Below are 25,342 nucleotides of genomic sequence, written 5' to 3' on the forward strand. Positions count from 1 at the left end.
ATGGCTGTGGACACGAATCTCGCGGTTTTGTTCGACAATTTGAAGGTGGAAGATCCGTTGATCCCTCCAAAGACTTGGGAATCTATCCCTTCTGAAAGTGGGCTTCACTCTCATTCCGATGCTTCAACTTCCTCTTCGAATCAACCTCTCTATGACCTCTCCACTGTCTCTGTAAGTTTACTCCACCGACTCGCTCAACTGACATTGCAACTTTTGTGGGGTTTCCTTCCTCTCGGAAAGAATCATTTTGAGGGTCACTGGGTCTTGAAAGTGTGAGAAATTTAGTCTAGCATGCTGCATTTTTTCCTCCAATTCCAGCAGCTTGTGTAAGAACCTATGTCATGTACATCTGTGGGCATCCTGACTCAGTTAAGAGCCAAGCTGGGCTTCGTAACTCTTAAGAAGTACCTGAATTTTTTAATAGTCAGATGGCAAGCAACTTGGTTTGCGTGGCTAGGTTTACATTGCACTTTCAAAGTAGATAAAGGTAGTAGAAAATGTCAGTCATTAATTTGGTTAGTTGTGTTACACCGAAACAATATGGTGAATGTTCAATGCCCATTAAGCCTTGGCCACTGGGAAATTGTGGCTCTTTGGTGCAGAGCTAGCAAATTGACTTGTAATCCAAATACTCTTTGTGAAAGGTTTAGACTACCTTGTCACTCGGAGTCTTTTGGTTTCTGTCAAATTATATAACTTAGAGTCAACATGACTGGACAATACGCGTCTCATCTGTTCTTAACCATTTGTTGGATGTTTGATAGCTTTTAAATTTCACTCTATGCACATATGTTTGCAGTCTTGCGAATGTCATAAAGATTTTTTTCTCTAATGGTCATGGTGTTGCGGATCTAAAATCTCATGATTCCCAGATGTGCCTGAGCTCTCTATTGAGGGCTATAGCTAGTTAAAGATGATGCTGAAGCTCTACTGAATCTTTTTAAACAGCCTTGTTGTTCTTCTTTTCTTTCAAAAGAATTAAGGAAGCAAAAATGGCTCTAGATTTCAGTTCTTCAATGTCATTGCATTTAATAATATTCTCTTGTAGAATGGCATGACAATGTGCATAGCTATTAATTTTTGGAACATTTCCAATATGTCAGATCAGTTAATTGCTTTTGAATTATAATGCAGCACATTCAAGCAACCTCTTACATTTGCCAACACATGTAACATTTTTAAATAAGTTAACCTCACACTTACCCGGGTCTTCTTTGAAGCTACTATTTTGGATGTATTAAGATTAAAAAATTTATGCTCTTACTTTGTCCTGATACTTTGACTATTCTTATCATCCTTGTTCAATGACTGTGTTACCATATCTATTATTATGAAAATTTGGCCTCAGGAAGCAAGTTTGGTGAGGTTGGTGATGAATGCCTTGCAAGGTGTAAAATCATCCCTTATTAGTATTCAAAAGCTCTCTGCTGTCTTCTGTTCTAATCCAGCTGATAGGACCTTTCATTGCATTCCAAGTGTGTGGAAACGAGCTTCAAGCACTCACTCTCTTGGAAATGTACTTAAATCTATGGGTTGCGCAGGGTTGCTAGTTTTTCTTCTTCGTGAATTTGTAGACTATTTTACAAATATGAATTTGGAGTACAGTTTGATAAGAAAAAGCGAAAATCATCAAAAAGATCAAATGGCAGAGGAAAAGTGCGCTCCTAAAACACTGGTCAATCAAGCCTTTGCTGTTGGTGTGGGAAAAGTTTTGGAGGGATACATCTGCGCATTGGACACAGTTTATGCATCTGCAGTTTTAAGGCGTCCATCAAGTAGTGATGTTGAATTGTCTTTGCATGCATCCTCTGAATCAGGATGTTTGAAGAGTGTGGTGCATTCTGAAATTACATTGCTTGAGTTCTACCTGCACACAAAGGAATTGAGGACTCAGATTGAAGCCCTAGGAAACATTTGTAATCTACATAAGTTGGCACTTAGCTTGTCTGATACTTCTTTTGATGATCTGATTGCTGATGCTACTTATGAATTTCGTAACTTCTACAGAGGGGGAGATTTACTAACATTCTTGTATGCACAATTAAATGTGAGTCTATCTCTTTGCTTCTCTATCTTTTTGTTCTTTTAATGCTGTTTTATATAATCTTTAGATCTGGTAACTATTTTTTGTAATTATCATCACACATGGTTTTCTGACTGGTTAGCTTAAAAAATATTGTCCTGTAAGTGGTAATTAGTCTTTCATGGTAATTTTTATTTCCTTTTATTTTCATGAAACAAGCATGTAACAAAACAATTATAACTTGTCAAGGTGGTATATGTGTGTGGGTGAATATTTGAGGCGAGGAAGCTTGTCAGAATGTGTTGTTGGCTGTGGGGGGTATTGCCTGGAATTTAATGCTTTTGTTGCATAATCTCTGTGCTGACGTGAGCTCCAAAAGTTGTCATTCTCAAATTGTTAATACTAGAATTGGATATTCTTCTTATTTTACTTCGGTATTTGGCTGATTCCTTATTTTGAGGTTCCTCTTGCAATTGTTAAAGAGATTAGGGGCAGCGAATTTTTTTTTTTTTTTTAATGTTAAATGGTGTTGGGATTTGTTGTTTTAAAAATAGCTCTATGGTTTTTGGGATGGCTTTTAGCATGTCCATCTGTCTATTTACATATCCATCCAACTTTCTCATGAATACTATTGCTCTAAAGATATTCTTCCCTAGTGAACTACATATTTTAAGCCAGGAGGCACGTATACTCACATTCATGGCCAGTATTGACTTGTGTTGTCCAAAACCTATTGGACATACGTTGGTTCTTTTTCTTTTCTTTTGTTTTTTCTCCCTTTTTAATAAAGCATTTGTGGCTCAAGTGAGAGAAAAATTGTAAAGAACAATCATATAAGTCTGGTTGTAACCATAGTTTTCCTCTTCCAATAATTTCTATTTATCCAAAAGAATTATAATGAAGGATTAAATCATTAAATAAGAATTTAGTTGGTCATCCTATACATAGAATAAAGACTTTGTTTTGGTGGTCAACCATGGTTTTGACCCACAGAAAGACTGGATGTATGACAGGGTTCCAATTTTAGATGGCGAAAGAGAAAGATGAGTTTCATTCCGAGCATTGAATCACTATTATGTTTCAAAAAGACCGATGAGGAGTTTCTGGAACTTAGTTGGCTCCTTGGTGATTTTCCATGCAAATCTTATAGCAACTTCAATGAGAAGAATTATATAATTTCTAAAGAGAGGCTACACTTGAATGAATGGCTACTCCTTTTTTTGTGTGTTTTCTGGTGCTTAAACTCTTTCTTTTCTACTAAAAATATAGTTTTTCCCTAGTTTTGGTAGATAATCGTTGCAATAATTGCTTCAGGTGATGTGTTCCCTAAACAAACAGATGTTTACCGTTTTCAAGGTTTTTCTCTTTTTGGAATTTCTTCTAACTAAAGTTTACTTAAGATGTAGGTTGCTGATCCTGCTCACTGTAATCTGCTCAAGTTTCTCTTTCTTCAATCCTTTGAACCATACTGTGGGTTTATTAGATCATGGATATTCAAAGCAGAAATCAATGACCCATATAAGGAGTTTATTGTTGGAGATGTTGGGCATTTACCTCCTAATCCACATATTAAAGCTGGCATTTCTGTTGATTTTCAAGCGGCAAGTTGTAGGGTAATGTTTTTCTCTTTTATACTGAAATATATGATCCAGAGACTGTTTTGATGTGCATCATAACCTTGGGCTGTGTTACTACTATATTGATTTTCATGGTCGTGGCTTGCTAACCTTAGGAACGAGTTGGAGTTGCTGTTCCATGCTTTCTTAGAGACAGCTTGGTTCCACTTGTTAGAGCTGGTCAGCAGCTTCAGGTACTGCTGAAATTGCTTGAGTTGTGCATTCATGTTGCTACAAGAGACCACAGTTCTCAGGATTTTCTTCCCTGCTGGAGTGGTTTTTCAAACAATGGTTCATCATATTTGTCTCCATTAACCTTCAGCAGAGATGACATTGAAGCAATGGTGCTTGCAAGAGACAATTATTATAAAAGGATGAATGAAAAGCTCAAAAGCCTCTTCAGCAACTTAGAAATTAGATATCAACAGGTAATCAAATCCTATAATTTGGTTCGTTATATAAAAATTGCACTTTTCCCTTCTTCTTTCTTTCTTTTTTTGTTCTTTTAGCTGTGATGTAAGAAGGAATTTATTGAGGGGAGAAATAATGTTACAAGGCCGGCAGATACAAGACATTCACCTTGCCAATGAAGAACCAAAAACGAAGAAAGAAGACAGAAAAGAAATTATTTATTATTAACAATTCCTCCAATCTAGTTGAATACTTGTTCAAGTAAGCCTCCTTATAACTGCTACAAGAGAATAAAAAGAAAAGAGATGTCGGAAGTACAAAATTGTTGCGCAGCACTTCAATCACAAACCTCTGCGTACTCTAACTCTCGCATTTAAACCTACCTCCCGTCAACCCTAATCTGCCTTGAAAAGCTCCACAGCTGCTCTCTAAATGGGCTTTCTAGCATGTATGATGTCCTGGAGATGTAACCATGGTTTCAATCATCAAATCATGAATTATAATTTTCTTATCTTCTGACTTGCATGCCAAGTAGTTTCCTTATTTTTACGGATTCTGCCTGCTAAGTTGCTGTTTTACTTTTATAATCTTTGGCCAGCATCTTTTCTCTTTTCTTAACTTGCACTCATGCTTCGTTTTTTGTAAGATCCTCCTCATTAATGCACAATATGGTTAATTCTGCAAATATTAGAGGGAGAATTTCCATAGTATATGGTATACCTATGGTTGAAAACTTGGTGTTCTGCCGCTGGCTGCGTATTTCATAAACCTTCCATTATTACAAGTTTTGATACTTGAAAGCTTGATGTCTGCTCTCTTGTTGTGTAGTATAGTCCTGGACCTATAGTATTTATTTATTTCTTTTCATTCCGCTTGTCATACTGTATTGTATACAATATCTTTTTTGCTTTGGTTTGTCTTGTCTAATTGGAATTGGAATTGGAAAAAGGACTGAGATTTCATGGTGGTGACCTGGCTTCTTCTGTTCACCCTGCAATAATTTGCTTTTATGCAAATAAACTCTAATTTTACAGGTTGCTACACATGCCCCGCTACCTTTTGTTGGTGATGGTGGAGGGAATTTAGATAACCTAAATCTGTTCATGTCAGAAGATGAGTCCATTGCATTGCGGACAGCAGAAAAAAGAAGTTCAATTATGTAATTAACCTTTCTTCCTTTGCATTCTATGCCCTTTTGTATCAAACACATGCATTCTTTGGCAGATATTCGTTTTCATTTGCTGTTATTCATTTTAATTTCTATGTTTTAGCAATATTTTTAATCCTCTTTTCAATATTCATTATTGCTTTATTGATGGTTTATAGCAATTTGCAGGGGCATTGACAATTCAGACTCCGATGTCTCAAGTACAGCTGATGAGCTCTCATATGTGGAAGATGCGCATGATTTGTCTGATAGTTCAGCTTCAAACAACTCTGAGGAGCAAACTGAGACTGATCAGTTGATTCATTGGCCATATAAAGTAGTTGAGCAACAAAATTATGAATCTGCTTTAAGCTTCTCCAGGAGTAGTGGGGCAAATAGTTCAATGCAAAATTCTTGCCAATTTGAAAAGTCACATAGTGCTTCTAATAAAATCTGTGATAACAAAGATACTGTTGATAGTTATTGGTCAGTCGGTCACATTTTGAAAAGCTCATTTGATGAAGATGAAATAGATGTGCAAAAGGTGCTGGAAAACACATGGGTTTGCTCAGAGATGCCACATTATACAATTTTAGTACTATTGCCGTTAATGATGCTTTGAGTGGGGAAGCCTTGGGTAAGAATCCATATGACAATGACACGCATTCCTTAAATTACGGATTTCAACCACAAAATATTGACCATCAGAATTCTAGTATGAATCCCCTCAGCATGAACCCTATGTTGACGAGAAATTCATTGCTTTGCTTGATGGGTAGAAATGGAGAAAAGTACATCGCAGACCGACAGCCTTTACCTTGCTTCAATTTTTCAACTGTGGAGGACCCTTGTAAAGTTTATATGGACAAGCTACTATTAAGTTCCAGATTTAGCAGTGGATCTGCAATTTCCGTGGATTGTCATGCATCTGCTAAAGTAAATAAGATTGATCACTATTGTGAAGAAGGCAATCTTGGAGAGGATGGCTTGATTGGTACCACCCGAAACTGTGGTAGTGCTTCATTGGCTATGAAAGACCATAACCAGGATATTTTAACTGATGTACATGGTGGGAGCAGCTGGGAAAGATTGCTTGGTAGTTTTAGAAAACCTATCAACTGTGGTGCTACTCAGAAGATCAGTTTTTCAACATTTGAAATGCCTCTTGATATTATAATTGACAAATGCTTATTGCAGGAAATCATTCTTCAGTATCCTTTTTTTTTTTCTTTTTTTTTTAACTTTGGACAATTAGTTTGTGTATAGTGGTTTCATTTTATTCCTTATATTTATAGAGCTCTGGGCAGTGCTGAAATAAGAACAACATCCATTGACCATGATCGCGTTAGCCCCAAATACAGCTCACTTGACCTCTTCTCATAGGTTTTGAAGAATCTCTAGTACTAATGTGTCCACCTGGAGGAATCTTAGGAAGAGAGTTTGAAAACTGAAAGGTGAGGGTCTGGATAATGGTAATGAGTGGAAATTCAAAAAGGATATTTGGATTCTGATGTCTAGAAGTCTGGCTGTTAGAGCGAGTGCTAGGGCAATATCTGGGGCTGTGTTTAGATTTTAGAATTGACTATGTTTGATCCCTACATGAGTGCCGCAAGTTGAAAATTTGAATTTTATTCATAACTGTTCGGGTATAGCTTTGGGGAATTTATGATTTGGAATATTTGAATTGTTGCCGTTGGGTAATTTTCTTTTCTAGTGGATATTTCTCCTTAAATATGCTAGATATAAGTATGTCAGCAGGCTAACCATCTACTTTCTTGAGGAAGCATTTGAGTTGAAAGAGCATCTCTTGGCATTGCGACGCTATCATTTTATGGAAGTAGCAGATTGGGCTGATTTGTTTATTTTGTCTCTTTGGCATCATGTATAACTATGTCCGAACTCAAAATGACTCTTTAAAGCATAGCACACATGCACGTACATATAACAAACATGCTATATTTTTAACCCTCTGCCTGACTTGATTTGACAGAGGAGGTCTGTTACAGAAGCAAATGAGAGACTTCCAGAAATTCAAGGTCTTCTTGAGTCATCAATTCAGAAGTCTTCATGTGAAAATGACAGTAATAAAGATAGGTTATTTGTGTATGTGAAAGGGCATGGGAAAATGCCATTCTCAATATCAACTATTGGTATGCATTACGCTGTTCATTTGTGTGAAGAAAACTTTTATCATATTAACAAAGTCAGCGGCAAATATTATTACAATTGGTTTTGTTGAGATTTGTTATTTATGTTTATCGTTTCCTTTCAGTTTTGATTAGTGTTGGCTTATTTCAGCAATTCTATCCAGTTAAGAGTGGTAGAAAATTGAATATTGCTCTCTGACAGTGGAGCTGTAAATCCTGGCAGGAGTCCGTTCTTTTGATTTCTTAGGACTGGGTTACCGTGTGGATTGGCCAGTCAATATTATTTTGACACCTGCTGCATTGAAGATATATGCTGATATATTCAGCTTTCTAATACAAGTGAAGCTTGGAGTTTTTTCGTTGACTAATGTTTGGTGCTCTCTTAAGGTTTGGCTTCTCTCAAACTTTCTCCATTTTTAATTGTGCATCATTGACCATCCTAAATTTGTTTATATCACATCTTCTAAATGTCATATAACTCTCTTCATGAATTGCTACCTATGAACCTCATGAGAGAGAGTGGCCTTGGCAAGCTCTGATAGCTTTTAGTTAGAAAAAAATTATACTCGATATCTATAACTATATAAAGGTTTAAGTTAGTAGATGTCACGACACGAACATGGTATGCCTTGATTTCTATGTTTGAGCTTTTGGTAAAATTAACTATTACAAACTTCGTTTTGCCATGTGATTAGCTGTCGAGATAATATGTTCTTTCATTGTTCTGTACTTGACACCTAGCAAGTGCTCTGCTTGTTTCTTCATGTACTTTATCAGTTACGTTTGCTTATTCCTGTGTTTGGCACGGATTTTTTTCCTTTGGAAAAGAATTAATTTGAAACATATACCCTCTCCCCCGTTTTGCCTTTCAGAGTTAAATTATTTCTAATGGTAAAATGGTATACTCAAAAGAGTCTGCAATCTTTTTTATGGACAAAGTTTGATATCTTAGTATGCTTCTGTTTGTAGTTGCCTTAAATTCTGTATGCTCATGGAAATGAGAATGTGAGGCCTCTGATTGGGTACCAGTATTGATTTTTCTTTTAAATTTCGCTAAACAGGATTTGGTGCACATGACCAGTAAAAAACTGAATTCTGAACTCTACCAGCATGAAGTGGGCCATCTTAATATGTTGATAAAGCTGAGGTATGAGCTGAAACTACGGTTTCTTTTTTGGACATTTGATCTGGGTCACGTTTTGTAGATTGGTTTATATCTTTGACCTCTTCATAGGACCTTTTTCGACTTTCTTACAGCGGAAAGGCTCTAGTGGGGCTTGTAACAGGGTATTGGGGTGGTCAGGTTGTCTCTCTGAAATTTGTGGACGTAGGGACGGTTATTCCAAACAGGGCAAGCCCTCTCCCCTTTTATTTTTTGTTGATGACTAGGGATGAAAATAGTCTAGACTAGGTTAGGCTTCAGCTAAATAGGCTCGGGCCTACAACAGATTTCTAAAGCCTGGGCCTAAGCCTGCATATAGGCTATTTTTTAGGTCTGAGCCCAAGCCTTTAAAAGGCTTGATAAGGCTTGAAGTCTTCTTTAAAAGCCTACTTAAAATCTAGGCCTTTGTATTGGCTTAAAAGTCTATGCCTCCAAGTTCATATATAACCTTTCAAACCTATTTAAAAAGCTTACATTATGTCTTAAAAGCCTAGAATTCATCCTCACTTGCAGTAGAAGAGCTTAGTGAGGAAAAGAAAAGAATGCATAGTGACAACAGTTGTCCAAGCAAGTAAGAATAAGAAAAACCAATCATCTGTTGACTAAAGAGATATATTTTCTAAAATCAACTAAATGCAAAAGTGACATGTAAAACTGAGTTTATCTCTTTTGGTTTTTCAGCACAAACTGTGGCAAACCCTTTCACTAAAATAAACTTACAACAAATGTTATACTTTAGCAAACAACGCAGATCAAGAAAGAGGAAGCAAGCTGATGTTGCCATCTTTAGTGAATAAAAACAAGAGGGATAGAGGTGAACGATGGATGAATAAAAGAGTTGATTTTATGTATGAATGTTGTGATATGAAAGTTAGGGTTAAGCCAAATTTAGTAATTTTATAAATAATTTATAAAATTGATTTATATTATACCATATATAATAGCACAAATTAAAAAAAAAAAATTAAATAGGTCAGGCCTGTAGGCTTCTCAGCTAGGCTTTATAAAAATACGCTTGGCGTATTTGCCGAAGTGGGCCTGAATCTAAGCCTGATCTATTAGGCTAGGTTAAACTTTAAGTAGGTTAGGCCATAGGCCCTTGATAAGGGCTTAGCCTACTTTCATTCCTACGTGCATGCATCAATGGTGTAAATATTTTTTTAGAAAATTTTTAATTCAGTCCCCCTCAAATTTTTTATTTCGACCCCTAGAAATTTTAACTTCAGCCCCTTTAACATTATTTATCCGGTTTCTTTCATATTTTATAGTCTAAAATGCATACTTTTAAAGACATAATTATTTCTTATATTGTTAATAAAAGTAAATTTTATCAAATAAATAGAACAAATTAAGTTTTTTCAAGAAATTTCCTATCACCAGTTGTTAGAAATAATTTATAATATACTACTAACTATCACGTTATACTTTCTACTCAATGTAAAACAATTCTCTGGAATTTCGGAATAAACTAGAAATAAATTCTATTTGAATAAAATAATAATTATGATCTTATTGACTAATGCTTGTTTGTCATTCATGATATACGGCAATGCATTTATATTTAATTTTTAATTGTACTTTTTTATTTTTACTATTATATGGCTTTATTTTTAATTTCAATGAATATTGGTATTATTATAATAAATATTTAAAATTATATTTTCCATTATTAATATACATGGATACATTCCCACACCAAAAAAAAAAACAAGAAAGAAAGAGAAATCAATATTTGTCTTCAATATGTATCATGTTGGCATGGAAAATATTTGGATTTAAGTTATTAAAAGTTATAATTTAAACTCTAATTTTTGTGGAATCTAATGAGCATTGTTTTGGAGAGTTCCTAACTTTTACTATTGATTGCGAATTTCTTTCCTTACATATATGTATTGAGTACTTTTGGCTGTACTTTCTATTCCAGGCACCAGGTCAGCCATTTTGTTTCTACTTTGCAGCAGTATGTAGAGTCACAATTATCCATGTATCATGGTGCAGGTTTCTTCATTCCCTTCACCATAAGGTTTGAAGCCTCTTCTCCTATTTGTTTGTTCATTATTTATTTTAGACATAATACTTTAAGTGTTTTTTTTTTTTAATGGTAGTTCGCAAAGAGACAGTATTCTGTCTTGTAGTCTCCTCAATTTCATGTTGAGGACATTGGTTTGGTTCCTTGCTACTCAGGTCACTTTGGGATAACAAATGTATCTGATTGTCTCAAATGGCTAGCTACTTTAGAGCAGACAATTTCTTCTTCTTCTTCTTCTTTTTGGCTTATATTACAAGGATTTAAGCTCTAAGAACTATGTATACCTCATCTCACCTTTACCATCCAAGATATGTTCAAGTGTTCATTGTCGCTTTTGAAACATCGTATGGAACATATAAAATAAAATAAAAAGATGCAGACTAAGATGCCCAGAAAAAGAATAACCCGATCTAGCTGGCTTTGTTTGGAATGAATATTAAGGGTACATTTGGCTGTAGTAGGAAAGAGGAGAAGAGAGGTAATCTGAAGGACAGCAATGAAAGCAACCAGAAATAGATTCTTCTGATATGACTATAGGCCTATTAATAGGCATTCAAATTCAAAATAATAATAATAAAAAAAATGACAATCCCTGGGATAAGATTTCATAATGATAGCAGGTATTCTCATCCTGCTAGGTTTCTATGATATGAGTTGACATAATCCTAGATGAAAATTCTTTCAAAACCTCCAATTAAATTCAAAGTTATCCTAATTATTTAATTACTAACATGACATTGTTGAATACAAATTTGAGTATATAATTCTGTCTTCTCATGATGCATTAATCTTGTTTCTTAATAGCATAATAAAAGTAATCCTAAGATATAACTACAAGACTCGTAAATCAACGGGTATTTAGTCTCTAAACTAGCAGCTTCTTCATTATGGTTTTATAAATAGCAATTACCCTTTGAGACATTCTGATAAAATTGGGATGCAGTTATAGCAACTTAAAAATTATGACAGACATGGATGTTTACAGAGATAAGTCACGTCCATACACTTGGGTGTTCTAATCTTTGATCATTTTTGATCGTATGTGACAGAGTTTGCTTGATATCATAACATTGATCTCGTTTGTTTCTCTTTATTTTGATGCGTCTTGTGGATATATGTGCCATTTATGTAGGTGAATGATATGATGGATCTAGAGTCAGTTCACACGGAATATATTGCCGATGCATTGCACATGTAAGTTTATACTCATACATTGCATACTGATTGATTAGTGAAAATTGCAAATATATTATAGTAATTACTTATGATCATTAACTGCATCATGATTCAGTCTATGCCTTATAAATTCTCTCCTTGTAACATATCTTGATAAGATCAGTGATTCATTTCTGCTTCTCAATGTCTGGTCCGATGATAGGGGATTGTGACCTGTTTATTAGTTCTGGTAGTCTGTAAACTTGGTTGCTAGCAGAGTTATGACAAATTAGATTGGGCCTTCACGTATTTGACAACTCGTGATGAGTTGGGCTTCATTTGTTGGGATGTATGAACTATTGGTTGACTTGTCTGAGGCTAGTGGTGTGGTGCCAATCCTAGGTCGGGTTGGCTGAAGTTTAATGCAATTAAGGGCCCAAATCTGAGCTTTGGATCATTAGGATGACAGGCATCCCCCCCCCCCCCAATCTCTTGGTTCAGTAATTAGTTTTTCATTCAGGAATATCTCTTAAATCTGTTGTTATGGTTTTCTGTGTGTTATTTATTACTTCATGCAGATGTTTCCTCTCTGAAGAAACCCGGACTGTAGGCAGCATTATTGAGAGCATTTTACAATGTGCATTAGATTTCCGGTTGTGTCTTACAGCAGGAACCTGGGAGGAAGGAATTGGCCAGGAAAATCTGTTTGGCAGATTCAAAATCAATATATCTCAGGTAAACCATTTAGCATTTTAAATCCGGCATCTGATGCACTTATTCTGGAAATTAAAAAAAAACGAAAAATATTAGCTGTATATGTTGTTCTTGAGATGTTTGGAAAGATGTCAGGCATCAGATCCTATATTTGGACAATGCTTTAGGGTATCAGTTAACTTTCCGTAAGTAATTTGAAAAGGCTCACAATTTCAGTAGTTCATATAGTGTCAATTCAATGTATTGGTTAATTTGGTGATTTGTTCATGCTGGCGGAAGACTTTCAAGGCAGATGTGGAAATATTAAAGTATTTAGGTTGCTTTCGGAGTAGTAGATCCGGCCTTGTGTTCTTCCGAACATGAAAATACATGATGCTTGCTGTGTCTTTTAGGTTTTCTTTTTGTGTTAGGAAAAGGCAAGTGTGACATGCTAATTGTATTGAACTGCAGGTGCTTTCGATAAAGCAGAAGTTTGATAAAAATCTAAAAGAATTGCACCGTTGCTACATCAAGGCACCTAAACATGGGGGCTTTGGGCTTTCTCGTTTCTGGGAATATCTCAGTTATAATGAATATTATTCCGATGTCAGCAATGAAATGGGGTATTTTGCTTTCTGACTAGCTGGGGTTCATAGTGATATGGCAAAATGAAGTTGGCAATGGCAATGAGGCCACCTTTGGTGGATTCAAATTCTAGAAGGTGGTTGGGTATCTGATGTTGTTGTGAGTTTAACAGCAACATTCTTAGGTTGTGTTGGATGGAGAATCTTAGAAATTCTTAAAAAATCAGGGAAATCAAATCAAGCTCCAGCATTTATCCATGAAATTTGTACTATTTGTTATATTTTTAAATTTCATAGTATATTTTATCTCTGGCCGCTCTAGTTCGGGGATTGGATTTGAATCTAGCTCCTGGTTTGAAGGTTGATTCTGGAACTCAAGGTTGCCCGGCCAGGTCATGTCCAATAGAACTGGTGGAGGAATGTCTTTTGTAAAGATCCAAATCTTTTGGACGGTTCGTTAGGTGAGCAGAATGCAATTGCTTCCCCTGTGACTTCTGAGGAAGAAAAGAAGGAATTGGTCTGCCCATTCTTGTGTCTGATAATGAGAGATCCAGTTTGGAAAAGGAAAATGGCAGGGAAACTTCATCAGTTTGCGGTTTACTTTGTAAAATGTCAAGAAAGATGATTATGTTTTTCGAGTGGCAAGGTTGTTAATTTCATTATTTTGCTATTTTAGATTGCTTACTAGTTTTAGAATTAGATTTCTGGAGTAGGGTTGTTTCATACTTTTGTATATTTATTTCCCCGGGAGAAGAAAGGCCTTGTGCCAAGATGTAGATGTGATGCGATACGACTTTTACAAACGTGATAAGATAAAAGTCAGCTAATATTATGTGGTTTATATTTATATTAGTATTTATAAGAAAGTTACTTCGGCAAATTAGAACTTGTTTGGATGAAGAGTGGAAAAGTAAGTTTAGATATAAAATAACTAAAAAAACATAATTTTTGTTAAATAATTATTTTTAATGTGATAAGTTTAAAGGAAATATTAAAATTAAAATTATAAAAATAGCTAATATATTATTGAGAAAATTTGAAAATACTAAATATAAGATCTTAATATATCTTGTCTTAAATATTTATTTACACATATTAAGAGGTTATTATTCACACATAGTTTTAAACTTTGCACATAATTAATAAAATAAAGATATTTTAGGTAAGATAATATCAATTTATTATAAATATCCTCAAATTTAACTTAAATTTGTTAATTAGTTATTTAGTTTTTATATTAACAATATATGGTACTCCTTTGGTTCTCAATATATTACTCAAAATTCAATTAGTTTGATCTTAGATATAAGACATATTTCTCGTATTTATCAATTTTTTCTAAATTACTCCTATTGATATTCCCTTAATCATAATCAAGTAAGTAGAAGAAAAAGGGAGGATATTAAAAAAAATGATTATGGTGTTTTAAGAAAACATGTCATTTTTTTATAATTAATTAACTTACATAACTTTTTTAATTTAATTAAATTAGTTAAATAGGTCTTATATTAAGAACCAAAAAAATATTAAATTATTAGGTTTGTTCTTTTTCCATAACCACTTTTTTTTTCCCCACGTTGTGATGGCAGGAGCTCAAAGAATTTTTTTTTTTGGACCAAGAAGGAGCTCAAAGAGTAGCTTCTGCGTTGCGCTAGTTTTTTAACTCCAGCTCATTTGTAAATTGCCCAAACACTATCACCAAAAAAAAAAAAAAGGTGCCCAAACATTTGTTTGGACATTCATCTGCCAGCAACAATGCAACACGTGTTTATATCATTCCAACGAACGTTTTCATTAAAAATGTCGATCTAAACATGCCTGTACTCTTCCACTTTTCGTCTTTCCCTCCCTTAAATATCCATATCAATATAAATTATATATTTTTAATTTTAAATATAAGAACTGATTAAAAAACTTGTCAGCTAATGCTCAGAATTGGTTGACCGAAAATGACCTTCAAGGGAAAAAATTATTAAATGGGCGTCGGCTAATGGATATTAAATTTCCTTTTCTTTTCAAATTTAATTTGGACAATTGAATATCACATTATTTTTATGTATTTAATTTAAACCGTAGTTTTTAATACTTGAAAATTCAAAATATTATTGCGCGGTTGGATCTGTTTTGTCTTCTTCCATGACGTAATTTTAGAATTTTAAAAGTTATCAGATAAGTGTATTTTCAATTTGAAATCTTAATGATAATTTGTACACAAGATATGAGATCATGCTATAATTATGTATCAATGTGATAAGCACCATTTCATAATCATCAATCTATTCAAAACCTTGCCAATGAACGGTATTCAAATTGCTGATCCAAGGCTTTCTTGCTGGGATGAGTAATCGATTATTGATTTTCATTTCATCATTTATCTCAAATTTTAATTTAGTCTTCTAAGTTTATTAAAATTATAATACTATTGTTTCATTTAATAGACAATATTGACTCAACAAATTTAATTGATAATTTTAAATTAAATGTTAATAAAGCATACTCCAAATTTTTTTTACATGTAATCATTTTTATATTTTAAAATTTGGGATTTAAAAAATTAAATATATGATAAAATATTTAAAGCACTAAAATTTAAACATTTATAAAAATAATGGTATTAAAGAATTAATATTTAGAGCATGCATTTGATTACAGAGTCATAATTTAAAAATTTAAACCTTGTTGTTTGCTAAACAAAATTTGTTTATAACTAATTAATGAAATATAGTAGATAGCTAAATAAAAATTGTGAATGGCTTGAAAAGATTTATTTGTTAATTACTAAATGAAATTTGTTAGTAACAAATAAAATATAGTGAATAGCTAAATAAAAGTTGTGGATGACAAGAAATAAAAACTTTGTTAATTGTTAAATAAAAGTTGTGGATGACTTATAAGCAGGTCTAAATAGTTTATAAATATACTATTTTATACCACTTTAATATATAACAAATCATTTGTGGCTCAATAGCTATTGATGGCTTTTTCTCTTGATAGAATTAGGATTTTTTTTAAAAGAAAAAAGTAGTATTTCTATCTTTTATCTTTAATTTCAAAATTAGGATTTGACACTTCACAGGAATTATTGAATTTTAGTACATTAATTTTGCATTTCCTAATTGTTCTTTGGGAAAATGATAGAAAAATTATTTCTAAATTTTAAAATCTCTAAATAGACATTTAAATAAGTAAAATTTTAGTTTAGGTATGAGCGATCAAATTGACATTTGAAAATTTATTGAAATAATCATATTATCTTAAAAAAAAAAAACTAAGCACCCTCACTAGTCGACCAATCACTAAAGCTTCTCTGCCTGCGATCCAGAGTTTAGGTGGGCCACTGTCACTAAAACTCTAGTAGCAGGTTGACAACTGATCGTCAGAGTTCCAGTGGCTAGCAACTATTTTTTTAGGAGATTTTTACAATTTCAATAATGCGATTAACAATTTTTTAACTCTATTAATAAGTTTAATATAACAATCAATAATAGGTTTTCTAGAAAATTCAAAAAGTGACATTTTTATAATTTGAGTAACATAATTAACAAGTTCTGTAATGCTATAAACAAGTTTGATATAGTAATTAATATGTTTTTCAGTAAATTCAAAAAGTGACATTTTTACAATTTCAGTAACATAGGTAACGAGTCATGTAACAATATTAACAACTCGCACAGCACCATTAACAAAACTTCCCTATGAAGATTGATGTTTTTAACATTAGCCACATATGAAGGTTGTACATAAAAAATTTTCAATTTATTAGGCAGTCCCTGTAGCTATGCCACTTTTTTGAATTTCTTGGTAAACCTGTTATTAACTGGTGTATTAAACTTATTAATAGCATTACAAAATTCGTTATCCCCGTTACTAAAATTATAAAACTATTACTTTTTGAATTTTCTAAAAAAACTATTATTAATTGCTATACCAAACTTGTTATAGTGTTAAAGAACTTGTTAATTGTATTAATGAAATTGTAAAAATCCCCAAAAAAAATAGTTGCTGCGGCTAAATGCTGTTGAACTTTACTTGAACTTTGATGGCTATGGCATCAATGGCTGGATGTTGAGCTCTTAATGAAAAAGTGATATTTCTTGAACTTGATGGCCACTGCTAGCATCAGAGCTCTGGCTACCAACCAGCTGATAAGGATGCTTAGTATCTTTTAGAAAAAAGTGATAAAAGGCTAAATAGTCATTTCAGTAAATTTACAAATTTTAATTTGGTCACTTATAATTAAACTAAATTTTACTTATTTAAGTAACTATTTGAAATTTTGAATTTCGGGAATTATTTTTCTTGTCATTTTTCCCCGTTCTTTTTTCATTTTTTTTTCCTGAAAAATTTAACTTCTAAAAATTTCCATCGTTCCCTCTTCAAATTTCTTGGAAACCTGCTTTAACTGGTGTATCGAACTTATTAATAGCATTACAAAATTTGTTATCCCCGTTGCTAAAATTATAAAACTGTTACTTTTTGAATTTTCTAAAAAAAAAAACTATTATTAATTGCTATACTAAACTTGTTATAGTGTAAAAGAACTTGTTAATCGTATTAATGAAATTGTAAAAATCCCCAAAAAAATAGTTGCAAGCTGTTGAACCTGCGGCTATCGGTCAATGGCTGGATGTTGGAGCTCTGATGACTGTAATTTACTTTACTTGAACTTTGACAGCCACTGCTAGCATCAGAGCTCTGGCTACCAACCGGCTGATGAGAATGCTTAGTATCTTTGAGAAAAAAGTGATAAAAGGCTAAATAGTCATTTCAGTAAATTTATAAATTTTAATTTGGTCACTTATAATTAAACTAAAATTTTACTTATTTAAGTAACTATTTGAAATTTTGAAATTCAGGAATTATTTTTCTTGTCATTTTTCCCCGTTCTTTTTTCATTTTTTTTTCCTGAAAAATTTAACTTCTAAAAATTTCCATCGTTCCCTCTTCAAAATATGAAGCCCTTTCCACGGAGTGGCAATTGCTTGCCATGCCACCCATCAAACTTATCGTCACCTCATACGTACTTTCGAAACCAATGTGAAAGAGTTTGAATTCTACGAAAACAAATACGTTCATTTCTGAAAAGTCTGCAGCTTTATTGTAGTTAGGAGCTGGGAACAGAGTATGCTACCCTCTGTTTTTTCAATTATTCGTTGACTTTATGGTTTATTTTCTTCTTCATATTATACAGAGGCTGTTTAGACATTTTATAGAAGAAATTATATACGCTTATCCTTCTCTTTTATTGACAGTGTAAATATAACATGAAGGTCGAGATTATCCTTTATCCTCGAAATTTCATCAATTTCTCATTTGATGGTTCAATATGGATATTTTGCAGGTGGTTGTGGTGCTTGTCTTGTTTTAATATCCAAATACGATCTTGTGCTTGACCAAGTTGAGGATTTCACAGCAAGTTCTTGTGTCACACTACTTTGCAGCATACATGGATGCTCTATAACTACAAGTGAAGGCCTTGGAAACAGTATGATGGCTTCCATCCAATTCATGAAAGAATTGCAGGATTCCATGCTACTCAATGTGGATTTTGCACTCCGGAATGTGCGTCTCTCTTTTTGGAGCTCTTGTCAATGCTGAAAAGACCAATCGTCCTGAGCCTCCTTCAGGTTTCTCGAAAGCCACTGCTGCTGAGGCTGAAAGAGCCATTTCTGGGAATCTTTGTCGCTGTACTGGGTATCGACCGCTTTCTGATGCCTGCAAAAGTTTTAGTGTTGATGTTGACATGGAGGATTTGGGGTTAAACTCTTTTTGGAGAAAAGGAGAAAATAATGATGTAAAGGTAAGTAGGTTGCCCAAATATGATCAGCAACACAAGAAGAGTAAACTTCCCGAGTTTTTGAAGGAGATCAAGCCTAATGTGTTCATGGCTTCTGAAGAACATAGTTGGGTCAGTCCTACTAGTCTAAAGGATCTTCAAGGCTTATTAGAACCAAACAACAATGCTGCAACCAAGATAAAGCTTGTTGTCAGTAATACAGGAATGGGTTATTACAAAGATAACGAAAGCTATGACAAGTATATTAATCTGAAGGGAATTTCTGAGCTCTCAAAGATAAAAAAGGACGAGACAGGGGTTGAAATTGGAGCAGCAGTGACTATATTTAAGGGAATTGAAGCTTTAAGCCAAAGAGCCCATGTGAATTTTCTCTGATTTTGATATAATTCTTGAAAAAATTGCTGATCATATGAGCAAAATAGCCTCTGGGTTTATAAGGAACACAGCCAGTATAGGCGGCAATCTAGTGATGGCTCAGAAGAATCATTTTCCTTCTGATATAGCTACAATATTTCTTGCTGTGGATACAATGGTTCAAATAATGACTGTTACAAATTTTGAATGGCTTACATTGCAGGAGTTTCTAGAAAGGCCACCATTAGGATTAGAAAGTGTGCTTTTAAGCATTAAAATCCCATGTTGGGGACCTAGTAAAAGTGCTCCTCCAAAACACAAATAAAGTTCTCTTCAAAACATTTCGAGCTGCACCTAGACCGTTGGGAAATGCACTACCATATTTAAATGCAGCTTTCTTGGTTGAGATTTATTCTGGCAAAGATTCTGAAGGAATTGTGATAGATAACTGTAGGCTTGCTTTTGGTGCTTGTGGGGTGAAACAAGCAATTAGGGAAAGAAAAGTTGAGGAGCTACTGGAAGGAAAGGTGTTAAGTGCAGGGATTGTATGTGAAGCTGTGAACTTGCTTACAAATAGTGTTGTACTTAAAGATGGAACTTCAAGGATCTCTTATCGATCAAGCTTGGCAGCTGGTTTTGTGTACAAATTCTTCAGCCCTTTCATTGACCACTGTGCTGAAAAACTTAATCAGTGTTCAAATGAATATACTACTTCGTCAATCATGAAGACTTTTGACTTGAAAGAAAACAGTGGGCAAGTTCACCATGACAAAGTTCCTACTTTACTATCATCAGGAAAGCAAGAGATTCAAGTAGGTGATGAGTATCGCCCCGTTGGTAAGCCAGTTGTGAAATCAGGGGCTGCATTACAAGCTTCAGGTTTGTTTTGTTCATTCAATTTTTTTTTTAAAAGAAATTTCGTAGCCTTTGTTCTTTTCATATATATGGCATTTGAAGGTAGTATACAAATTATTCAACAAAGAATCTGGCATCTTTTAGCATTTAGTCTTAGCCATGAATTCCATGAAAAACGACTGATTTAAACATATCAGTTTTATTGCCTTGGTTTTAACCATTCTTGATTTCATGATTTTCATTCTTAATTCATTAATTACCATTTATTTGAAGCATAATCATTCTTGCTTCCTAATCTTACCGACTACTATATCAAAGCAAGAAGCAAATTGATTGTAATTAAAAGTCAAATATATAGTTCACTCTCAATGCTTCGGCTTATTTTCCCATTTGCTGCCTCTTTATTTTATGTGCTCATATTATATGCTGTAATATCCTTTTGTAAATTAGTACATATTCTATGAATAAATCATAGGTGAGACTGTCTACGTGGATGACATCCCCTCACCAAGAAATTGCTTACATGGAGCATTTATTTATAGTACAAAACCTTTGGCACAAGTAAAGAATATAAACATCCAGCAACAAGATGGAGTGAGGGCAATCATTTCAAGTAACGACATCCCTGAAGGTGGGCAAAATGTTTGCTCCGAGATATTTGGTGTTGAACCTTTATTTGTTGATGAGATTGCTAGATGTGTTGGTGATCGTGTTGCCTTTGTGGTGAGTGCTTGACGCCCTCATTTTTATAAGGGGGTCTTGTTTCATTAATATTACTCACTGCTACAGAAATGATTATAGATGTTGGTTAAATTTGGTACTAAATCATTGACTATAGGTTGCTGATACTCAAAAGCTCGCAAATATGGCTGCAAACTCTGCAATTGTTGACTATGATTTTGAGAATCTTGATCCACCTATTCTATCTGTCGAAGAGGCTGTTGAAAGATCAAGTTTTTTTGAAATTCCTCCTATGTTCCATCCGCAACAAGTTGGTGATATATCAAAAGGAATGGAAGAAGCAGATCACAAGATTCTTTCTGCTGAGGTACATGAAAAACATTAATTTTTCCCTTGGCATAATCATTCCTACTCCTATCTGACACAAAAATGCAGCTGAAGAGTTAGATGATTTCATTGAATTATTGGCACAATCATTTATAGCTTAGACACATAACAATGTCTAACTAACTTTGGCTAACTATTAACAATCTTTAAACAGAAATATGGACTTAAAAACCTAGTCAACTAACTAACTACTCTTTTGAGAAAATCCAAGCATTTTCTTTAACACCCTCTATCATTATCACCCCTTTTTGTTTCTTTTCCATGCATTCAAAACTAAAGCTTATATCTGATTATGTGTAAATAAATGTTGAATTAATTATATATCAGGAGTATACATTATCATCTAACAGTTTGAGCTTATTTTTCCAATATCACGTATCAAGTATCAGTATCGACATTTATGTTTGGTGTTCACATTTTGGATATTTTGACATTCTTTGCATTTCTTTGAATAACTAAAATCCAGATTAAACTTGGGTCTCAATACTATTTCTATATGGAGACACAAACTGCACTTGCTATACCAGATGAAGACAAATGCTTGTTGGTTTACACTTCATGTCAAGGGCCAGAATATGTGCATTCTCATATTGCAAGATGCTTAAATATTCCTGAGCATAATATTCGTGTAATCACAAGAAGGGTTGGTGGTGGTTTTGGTGGAAAGTTCATGAAAGCCCTTCCCGTAAGTACTGAGTTTTGTAATATTATTTTTATATTATTTATACATGCTCTATCTATCTCTAAATTATGCTCATATTGACCATGTATTTCACTATTAAAAAGCATGCAATGAATGTAAGAATTGCTAGAAATTGCATGGATGCTTTCTAATTTTCTTTAAAAGAACTAACTAGCGATTTGCATGATGTAGTTTCAGATACAAGATATATGATTTTTTTTAATGCAACATATCATATTACAATAAAACTGTTTTAATAATTCAGCACAAGAAAATGGATATTATATGCATAGTGTTGGGGTTGCTTAGTACAAGTACCCATAATCAAATCTTTCAGGTTGCTGTGACATGTGCGCTTGCTGCACATAAATTACGCTGCCCTGTGAAGATGTATATGGATCGTAAAACGGATATGATAATGGCTGGAGGAAGGCATCCTATGAAGATATCTTACAACGTGGGATTTAAAAGCAATGGGAAGATTACTGCTTTACAACTTAAGATATTGATAGATGCAGGGATATATCCTGATCTGTCTCCATTAATCTCGCACGCTATTGTTGGTGCACTTAAAAAATATGATTGGGGTGTTCTATCCATTGATATAAAAATATGCAAAACTAATCGTCCAAGTAGATCTACAATGAGAGGGCCTGGGGAAGTTCAGGGATCGTATGTTGCTGAAGTTATAATAGAAAATGTGGCATCTACACTTTCAATAGATGTAGATGCTGTGAGAAATATCAATTTCCACACGTACAAAAGTCTCTGCACTTTCTACAAGCGTTCTGCGGGTGAACCTCATGACTATACCTTGGCTTTAATATGGAATAAATTAGCTGTTTCTACAATGTATGACCAGAGGAGTGAAACTGTGAAAGAGTTTAATAGGACTAACATTTGGAAAAAAAGAGGTATATCTCGTGTGCCTGTGGTGTTTGAACTGCTTGTGAGCCCATCACCAGGAAAAACGAGTATTTTGAAAGATGGGTCAATCGTTGTTGAAGTTGGAGGGATTGAAGTTGGTCAAGGTCTATGGACTAAGGTGAGACAGATGGTTGCACATGGTCTCAGTTTGATCCAATGTGATGGATCTCAAGTGCTTCTGGACAAAGTACGTGTCATACAATCTGATACATTGAGCATGATTCAAGGTGGCATCACTGGTGCTAGCACAACATCAGAGTCAAGCTGTGAAGCAGTTAGTCTTAGCTGCAAAGTCTTAGTTGAGAGGTTAATTCCACTCAAGGAAAAGTTGCAGAAGGAGATGGGTTCTGTCAATTGGGAAACTCTTATTTCTCAGGTATATACTAGAAATGCCAAAACAAAAATATTTCTTTTCCTAGTTATGGTGATATTGTGGATTAGTTTCTTTTTTGTTGACATTTATGTGATAATTGTTCTTATATAGATTACCATGCTAAATTTGTTCAAACAACGACATGCTTCAAAGGGAAGTAAATAAATTCCTTATTAAGTTATAGAGACCTCTCTTGAATTTTACATAAATTATATCACTGCACACTATTTTCAGTATTGAGACATGATCTTCTTAAATTTTGCCAGAATTATATATACTTCTTTTTTCTTATTAATTTATTTATTTATGATTTTAATTTGATTACAAGGCTAAGGAATCCACAGGGACTAGTTGATGTATTCATGAGCATAATGCTCAACTTTGTCGAAGCGTAAGAGGTTCTTACAATAAAGGGAGTTTCACTAAGAACAACAAAATCATTGTCAATGGCATGAGCATTACAAGCTAGCCAATTTGTGTATTCATTTGTTTCTCTGGAAGCATGCCCTATAGTGACATACCATTCTCTCATAATTAGTCCCTTCATATCCTTAACAATGTTAGTCAAGGAATGAGACTTAGAGAATTATTTATTTACAAGATTCACAACTTCCGCAGAATTTGTTCAAGATCTCTTCTTCTTCAAGAAAAAAAAATTCTAAACCTATATAAACTGTCAAGAACAAAATCTACCATATATAATCAACAATTTCTCTTCATGTAGGCACACTTGCAAGCTGTGAACTTATCAGCATCCTCATTTTATCGCCCCGGCACTAATGCTGACCATTATCTCAATTACGGTGTTGCAATGAGTGAGGTAGGCTTATTTCGTATTCAACTGCTCTTCTCATGTGCACATCAGAAAGTGGTAGTTTCTAAAGCTTATTAATGGCTCTTACTCAAATGTATTTGAAATTTTCACAAGTCATATTGTTGCATCACGTTATAAATAATGTTAAGGTAAAGTTTAGAGTATATTTCACAGGTGGAAATAGATCTTCTGACAGGAGCGACAATTGTTTTGCAAACAAATATCATCTATGACTGTGGAAAGAGTCTCAACCCTGCTGTAGATTTGGGACAGGTGGGCTATCTAACATTTCTATTTGGTATACATGACTCTTTTTATTTCAAAATTATTTTTTAAAGCTATATACAAAAAGAGAGGTAAAATAGCTCATCGACAATAATAGCATTGTTTTGGTAGATAACTAATTGATAGAGTTTATTAATTCTACTTTGAAGGTAAGGCAATAATAGAAGAAAAGATCAAACTTAAATGGCCAATAGAAATTTTTTGTGGACTTGCTTTGCTGCTCTTGCTTTTTCGAATCCTATTAAGATTTTATTTCTGTCTCTTTATTCGTTCGGATTCAGACAAAAACCCATGGGAAGGACTGATTTGAGGGTGAGTAATTAGCATACTGACTCACCTTCTTCCTTTCCTTTTTTATTTAGTTCAACGGACCCTTCCTTTTTTAAAAAGTTTTTTAAAATAGCAATAGGATATCTCATGCAAAATAAATAAAAGTTATTTGTTTTTGAAGTTGCCTAATTTGCCATAATCCTTCTTGGTGCAGATTGAAGGAGCATTTGTGCAAGGATTAGGGTTTTTCATGCTTGAAGAATATGAAACAAATACCGAAGGATTAGTCTTAGCAGATGGAACATGGAATTACAAAATCCCTACATTAGATACAATACCTAGACAGTTTAATGTTGAAATTATCAATAGTGGACACCACCAACATCGCGTTCTCTCTTCAAAAGGTACGGCTTATTAGTTTTCGTAATTCTCAATTTAAGAATTTTCCAACTTATTTGGTTCAAACTATAAAATTTCATGGCTCTATTTCTGGCCTACATCATTTTGATTGATTCACTTTAGTGAACTATGTGAAGGCTAATTGCAAATAGAATAGGACCAAAATTAAACAGTGAAATTTCTTTAATACTAAAGAATAGGAAAAGAAGTCTTACACTAAACGATACTTGAAAATCTGTTTTTGTAGCTTCTGGCGAGCCACCACTACTTCTAGCAGTTGTGGTTCACTGTGCTACAAGAGCAGCAATCAAAGAAGCTAGAAAACAGCTTGTTTTGTGGAGCAACTCAAATGAACTTGATAAACCATTCCAGTTGGACGTACCAGCAACCATGCCTGTGGTAAAGGAACTCTGTGGATTGGACATTGTTGAAAGATACTTGAAATGGAAAATGGCCAAAATGTGAAGGTCCTCAATATCTTGAAAATAAGTTAGTTTGTATGTTATGTTTGGACCTTGAGGAAATATGTACTCATTTTTCCAATGTTGTGT

At 33.9% G+C, this 25,342-nt stretch overlaps 2 pseudogenes; both read left to right on the forward strand.

The window, feature by feature from the left end:
* Positions 1 to 13,211, forward strand: LOC114756544 (uncharacterized; annotated as a pseudogene).
* Positions 13,064 to 25,342, forward strand: LOC114756545 (indole-3-acetaldehyde oxidase-like; annotated as a pseudogene).

The sequence above is a fragment of the Neltuma alba genome, unplaced genomic scaffold (assembly GCF_004799145.2).
Source record: "Neltuma alba isolate B1F8T4 unplaced genomic scaffold, ASM479914v2 tig00010433_pilon, whole genome shotgun sequence".
Taxonomy (NCBI): Eukaryota; Viridiplantae; Streptophyta; class Magnoliopsida; order Fabales; family Fabaceae; genus Neltuma; species Neltuma alba.